We start from the raw sequence: 7,380 nt of genomic DNA, 5'->3' as shown, positions 1-7,380 counted from the left end.
AAGCTTGGCACACCAATTTTTGGGCAGTTTCTCCCATTCTTCTTTGCAGGACCTCTCAAGCTCCATCAGGTTGGATGGGGAGTGTCGGTGCACAGCCATTTTCAGATCTCTCCAGATATGTTCAATCGGGTTCAAGTCTCAGCTCTGGCTGGGCCACTCAAGGACATTCACAGAGTTGTCCCGTAGCCACTCCTTTGTTATCTTGGCTGTGTGTTTAGGGTCGTTGTCCTGTTGGAAGATGAACCTTCGCCCCAGTCTGAGGTCCAGAGTGCTCTGGAGCAGGTTTTCATCAAGGATGTCTCTGTACATTGCTGCATTCATCTTTCCCTCGATCCTGACTAGTCTCCCAGTTCCTGCCGCTGAAAAACATCCCCACAGCATGATGCTGCCACCACCATGCTTCACTGTAGGGATGGTATTGGCCAGGTGATGAACGGTGCCTGGTTTCCTCCAGACATGACGCTTGCCATTCAGGCCAAAGAGTTCAATCTTTGTTTCATCAGACCAGAGAATTTTGTTTCTCATGGTCTGAGAGTCCTTCAGGTGCCTTTTGGCAAACTCCAGGTGGGCTGTCATGTGCCTTTTACAGAGGAGTGTCTTCCGTCTGGCCACTCTACCATACAGGCCTGATTGGTGGAGTGCTGCAGAGATGGTTGTTCTTCTGGAAGGTTCTCCTCTCTCCACAGAGAAGCGCCGGAGCTCTGTCAGAGTGACCATCGGGTTCTTGGTCACCTCCCTGACTAAGGCCCTTCTCCACCGATCACTCAGTTTGGCCGGGCGGCCAGCTCTAGGAAGAGTCCTGGTGGTTCCAAACTTATTCCATTTACGGATGATGGAGGCCATTGTGCTCATTGGGACCTTCAATGCTGCAGAAATTTTTCTGTACCTTTCCCCAGATCTGTGCCTCGATACAATCCTGTCTCGGAGGTCTACAGACAATTCCTTGGACTTCATGGCTTGGTTTGTGCTCTGACATGCACTGTTAACTGTGGGACCTTATATAGACAGGTGTGTGCCTTTCCAAATCATGTCCAATCAACTGAATTTACCACAGGTGGACTCCAATCAAGTTGTAGAAACATCTCAAGGATGATCAGTGGAAACAGGATGCACCTGAGCTCAATTTTGAGTGTCATGGCAAAGGCTGTGATTTTATTTTTTTTTTGTCATTTTTTTTTTTGATTAATATTTTATTAATTTTCAAAACAAAGAAAAAGAAAACATATATACAGTGAATCGACATTAACACTCACTACTTCCCCTCCCCGATCAAGAACCCCACCCCAAATGAACATCCCAGTGGTCTTACATAAGTACACACATTTACAGAGAATAAAATAATAAATAAATATATACATATATATATACACTCACATATATATATACACATGTGTGTATATATATATATATATATATACACATATGTATATGTGTGTATGTGTGTATATATATATATCTATACACATACATATATATACATACACACATACACATACATACACATACATACATAAACATATACACACACACATATACATATATATATATATATATATATATATATATATATATATACATACATACACACACACATACACATATACCTATAATAAACATACAACTCTAAACTATACCTCTCTCTCCACAGACCCTCTACGAGAGCCCCCAAAAATGTCAAATATCTACCCCATTTCCCAATAAAAGAATCCCATATCCCCAGCCTTCTACATGATACCTCTTCGAAGGCTGCCACCCTTCCCATCTCCTCGCACCACTCCCGAATTGAGGGTTCTCCCACCAACTTCCAGCCCCATAAAACAATCTGCCTGCCTATCATCGCACTAGTGAGGATCCAATTGTTTATGTATTTATCACCTACGTCGATGACCGCCCCATCACCCAAAACACAGAGTCTGGGGCAAAATGAAATCCGAATGCCCAACACGTCACACAGAACACTCTGTACCTTCAACCAAAATTCCTGAATCTCAGTGCACCACCAAAAAACATGGGCCATGTCTCCTTCCTCTGATTGGCATCGCCAGCAGGTGGGTGTGTCTTTAAGACCAAGCCTATACAATTTAGAGGGGGTCCAATAGAACCGATGTAAAATCTTGAATTGTATAAGGCGCACCCTTGCATCTCTCGATGCAGTTTTTATGTTTTTTTAAAATCCTAGCCCATTCTCTCTCCTCTAATTCCAGGTTTAAATATTTCTCCCATAATCTCTTGAGAGTGGTTGAGACTCCATCCCCCAGACTCTGAATTAATAAGGAGTAATACACTAATGCCTCATGGCCCTTTCCAAAAGCAGAAATCACCACTTCTAGAGTATCTGCTGCTTTAGGGGGGTGTATGCTACTCCCAAAAATAGTACCGAGCAAATGGCATAACTGAAGATACCTAAAAAACTGAGATCTGGGGATCCCAAAATATTGAACCAGATTTTCAAAGGATCTCATCACACCGCTCTTGTAAAGATCACCGAGTGAATTAACCCCCCTCGCAATCCACTCTGACCAACAAAAAGGGGACTTATTAATGCATAGTTTGGGGTTTAGCCATAGGCTCGAGGCAACATTTAGATAAATATCTGAATTAAACACTCTGGACACTTTTGTCCATACTGAGTGTAATTGTGAAATAATGGGTTGTGATTTAACTTCTCTATTTAGTTTGATGGAAAGGCTGTGCAATGGCAAAATAGGGGCAAGGAGTTCTTGTTCAATGCAGAACCAGGGAGGGGCTCTTTCAGGTGGAAGCGACCAATGAGCCAAATGTCTGAGACCGAATGCATAATAATAATAAAACAAAATCTTGGGTAAGCCTAGCCCACCTTTGTCAGTCGGCCTATGTAATTTATTGAAATGTAGACTGGGGCACTTACCACTCCAAATGAAAGACTTCGCTATGCTATCAAATTGCTTGAAATAAGAGAGGGGGACATCTACAGGGAGAGACTGTAGCAAGTAGTTAAATTTTGGAATACAGTTCATTTTAATAACATTAACCTTCCCAATCATCGATAAATGTAATGAAGCCCACCTGTCTACATCGTTCGAAAACCGTTTTATTAAAGGGTCAAAATTAACTCTGACTAAATCAGACAAATTTGTTGGGAATAAAATGCCCAAATACTTAATGCCCTGTTTGGGCCACTGGAAGGCGCCTGGCTGGAAGGCCGTTACTGGACAGTATGCTGTCAAAGCCAAAGCTTCGGATTTAGACCAATTGACTTTGTATCCTGAGAACTTGGAAAAGGAATTAATAATTCTGTGGAGGCAAGGCATAGATCTAGTGGGGTCGGAGACAAATAATAAAATATCATCTGCATAAAGCAGAAGCTTATGCGCCACACCTCCCGCCATCACCCCTGGAAAATCATCATCTTTTCTTATCGTGGCTGCTAATGGTTCCAGGGCAAGACAGAACAATAATGGGGAAAGAGGGCAACCCTGACGGGTGCCCCTATCCAGAGTAAAATATTCTGAAATTAATCCATTTGTTTGTACCGCTGCTACAGGGTGTTTATAAAGTAACTTAATCCAACCAATAAACATACTCCCGAACCCATATATTTCCAAAATCTTAAAAAGATAATCCCATTCTACCATATCAAACGCCTTTTCGACGTCAAGTGAGATGGCAGCGACCGGAGTCTGATCATTCGCCACTGACCACATGATATTGATGAGACACCTGATGTTGTCCAGAAGAGCTGCGGCCCCATATAAACCCCACCTGATCTATATGTATAAGAGATGTCATAACCTTACTTAATCGGTTAGCCAAAATTTTAGCCAGGATTTTTACATCTAGCTGGATCAGGGAAATTGGACGGTAACTTTTACACTCGCTTGGATCTTTGTCCTTTTTAAGAATCAGACTGATCCGGGCTTGTGTCATGGTTGGTGCTGCTTTCCATTCTTTAATGATTCAGTATAAACTTCTAACAAAAGTGGAGCCAGTCCTGTAGCATAAGATCTAAAACATTCAGTGGCAAAGCCATCTGGCTCCGGAGCCTTGCCTGTAGGTAGGGACTTGATTACCTCGTCAAGTTCCTCCAAGATTATCTCAGAATCAAGAGAGTTTTTTTGCTCATTCGTCAGTTTAGGGAGTTCTAATGGTTCCACAAAGTTCCTAATATCCTCATCAGTAGACGAAGATATAGAACTGTAGAGATCAAGATAGAATTCTTTAAAAGCATTATTAATATCAATGGCTGAGGTAAACATTTCACCACCAGCAGATTTCACTGAGGGAATAGTAGAAAAAGACTCTCTCTGCTTAATATATCTAGCCAAAAGCTTCCCTGCTTTGTCCCCTGACTCAGAGTATGACTGTCTTGCCCTGAACAACCAAAACTTCACATTCTGTGACAGAATAGTATTATACCTGTATTTCAATCGGGTCAATTCTCTGAGGCCATCAGATGACATACAGCGCTTCAGCTCTGCCTCGGCACTTTTAATATTTCCTTCCAACTCCACAAGTTCTCGTGCTTTATGATTCGACCCCTAAGAACCGCCTTAAGTGCCTCCCAAGCCACGCCCACAGAGGATACCGAGGACCAGATGGTCTCCATATAGACACTGATTTCAGTCTTTAACATTTGTTGAAAATCAGGATTTTGCAAAAGGGATACATTAAAGCGCCAATTATATGATTTCCTTTTCTCTGTATGTGGCAATATCTCTAAACTCACCAGGGCGTGATCTGAGACTAAGATATTTCCAATTGAGCAATCAACAACAGATGAAATGAGGGACTTCGATATAAAAAAAAATCTATTCTAGAGTAAATCTTATGAACTGATGAAAAAAATGTATAATCCCTACCAGATGGGTTCAAAAGTCACCAGATATCTACAAGACCAAGATTTGTACAGATCTTTTGAAGTGTCAATGTAGCTCTAGGGGGTTTACACACTTTTGCTTCACTGTGATCAAGGACTGAATCCATCAAAAGATTAAAGTCTCCTCCCAATATTATGTCATGAGAGATGCCAGCAGCTTGCAACATCCCTTCAAGATCTATAAAAAAGCCCTGATCATCAGCGTTAGGTGCTTAAATATTAGCCAAAATCAACCTTTGCCCCTGAATTTCTCCTAACACAACAATGACTCTTCCTAATTTATCTTTAATCTGTTTGAGACATTTGAATTGTAGATGTTTATTAATCAATATAATGACTCCCCTGCTCTTACTTGAGCAAGCACTAAAGAAAACATGTCCACCCCATATCTTCCCAAATTTTTCAGCTTCTTGCGGGGAAAGATGCGTTTCTTGAAGAAACACTATATCATATTTCTTGCGCTTAAGAACAGAAATAACCTTCCTTCTTTTTATGGGGTGCCCCAACCCATTTACATTCCATGTGGAGAGAGATAACCCATTCACATTAACATTTGACATATTGATATAATAAAAAATAAAAAAAATGAGTGTGTCAAAAACTAAATTATACAGACCACATTCTCCATTAATGCAATAATCAAACCCCGAACTTCCCCCGGAACAAAACAAACAGAAAAAAGAAAAACGTGCGCATTAACCCCGCGCACGACAGCGCCAACCAGCGACAATCCCTCTAAACTCAAAGAGTCCATGTACGCCTACGAGATCCCCCGCGACAACTTTGCCATCGAAATGCTTGAGTCTGGTGCTTCTGCACAAATTTTGTGAGGCACAATTACAATAACAGAAAATACTTTGTAAAACATACCCCAGCCAACAGGCAGAATAACAGAAAAAACATGTAGATTCATTCACAGAACTGTCTTGAAGGTGTGTTCCTTCACAAAACAAATTCCAGCTGATATAAAGCCATTCCGTTTCCTCGGACAGACAAACAATTGTTCAGTGAACTGGCTGTTATGAGTGCAGTAGATGAGGTAATCATTCTACTAGGAGGCATAAGCACAAAGAACAAACATATTTAACCACAAGTGTCCCGAAGTAGTGTAATTCCACAAAACAAGCTCCAGCCGTTAGGCAGAGCCAGCACGAAAAACAAAACCGGCATCCCGGTTCCTCGGATGATCAAGAGCCAAACTAACTCGGAGGCCGTGCGGAAAAAAAAACAAACAAAAAAAAATACACCATAACTTACTCAGCCCGTCAACTTTATAAAAGACGTCCTTTATGTGAACATATAGATATTTTGTGGTCATCCAAAGTGTCCATTCTCGAATCTGGCCGGAAACTTCAGTGTAACAAAAAATCTTCCGACAATGCAAAATCTCTCAATCTCAAAATTTCTTGGAGTCATGCCATAAAACAAACTCCAGTCGCTAGGCAGAGTCAACACAAAAAGAAACAAAAATGGCACCCAGCTTCCTCAAATAATAGAGTGCCTGAACCACGAGTCAGTCCACTAATATAAGAAACATCAAATGGCTTACTCCAATGTATTTATAAAGGAAAGTACCTGTTTTGGACAAGTAAATACTTTGCGACAATTCTTCGTTTCTATTCTCAGTTTGGCCGAGAACATCAGAGCAAACGAGATCTTTTTCTGATGTAAGAGTTTCTTGTATTCCTTGAACCGATCGCGTTTCTCTCTTGTGGAATTCGCAAAGTCGCAAAGAAAATAGTATGGTTCTTCCAAGAATGCTTCCCTTTGCTCCTCGCCTGGCGCAACACGAGATCTTTATCGGATGATTTCAGAAATTTGGCCAGACTGCATCGAGGCCTATCTCCCTCAGCAGTTCTGTGAGCTCGCTCGATTTCCAGTTTATGACCTGTTATGTCGAGCAGACTCTGGAAAAACTCGTCCAGGAATTTCACCATATCTCTGCCCTCTTCATGCTCAGGAATTCCAACAATTCGTACGTTATTCCTTCGGCTCATATTTTCGAAATATTCCAGTTTTTCCGAAATTAATTCCAAATCTGTTTTGGACGCGGGCGGATTAGCAGTTAATTCCCTTTCCGATAACTCAAGATAATCGATTCGTTTTTCAACTTCTGTCACTCTTGTAAACAACTCGGAGAATTTTGTTTCCATCGCCGTAATCGATTGACGTATTACAGCGAGATCCTCCAAGTCAGCAAGAACCTTCGTCAGCATCACCGACATGTTGGACAACTGACGCTGAATATCTTCTCCCGACGTGCCGTCCAAATCGAGTCCCCGTCTCGCAGTCCCGTCAGAGGCCTCAGCTTGAACACGTAAGTGTCTTTTAATGTCTCCAGAGTCTGAGAATTTTGACTTCTTTGCCATATTTACCTCAAAGAGCAAGTATGTAATTGGGTGTATCGAATCTCACTGGATCACAACATGAAAATAATTAAAAAACTAGCAAAGTTCACAGAGCTCGTCATTCACACGTCTGTCTCTCACATGGCGTCACGTGAACACCCCTTCGTTTTTTATTTT

The sequence above is a fragment of the Myxocyprinus asiaticus genome, chromosome 42, assembly GCF_019703515.2.
Source record: "Myxocyprinus asiaticus isolate MX2 ecotype Aquarium Trade chromosome 42, UBuf_Myxa_2, whole genome shotgun sequence".
Lineage (NCBI taxonomy): Eukaryota > Metazoa > Chordata > Actinopteri > Cypriniformes > Catostomidae > Myxocyprinus > Myxocyprinus asiaticus.
The sequence above is the reverse complement of the archived record's forward strand: the minus strand, read 5'-3'. Positions refer to the sequence as shown.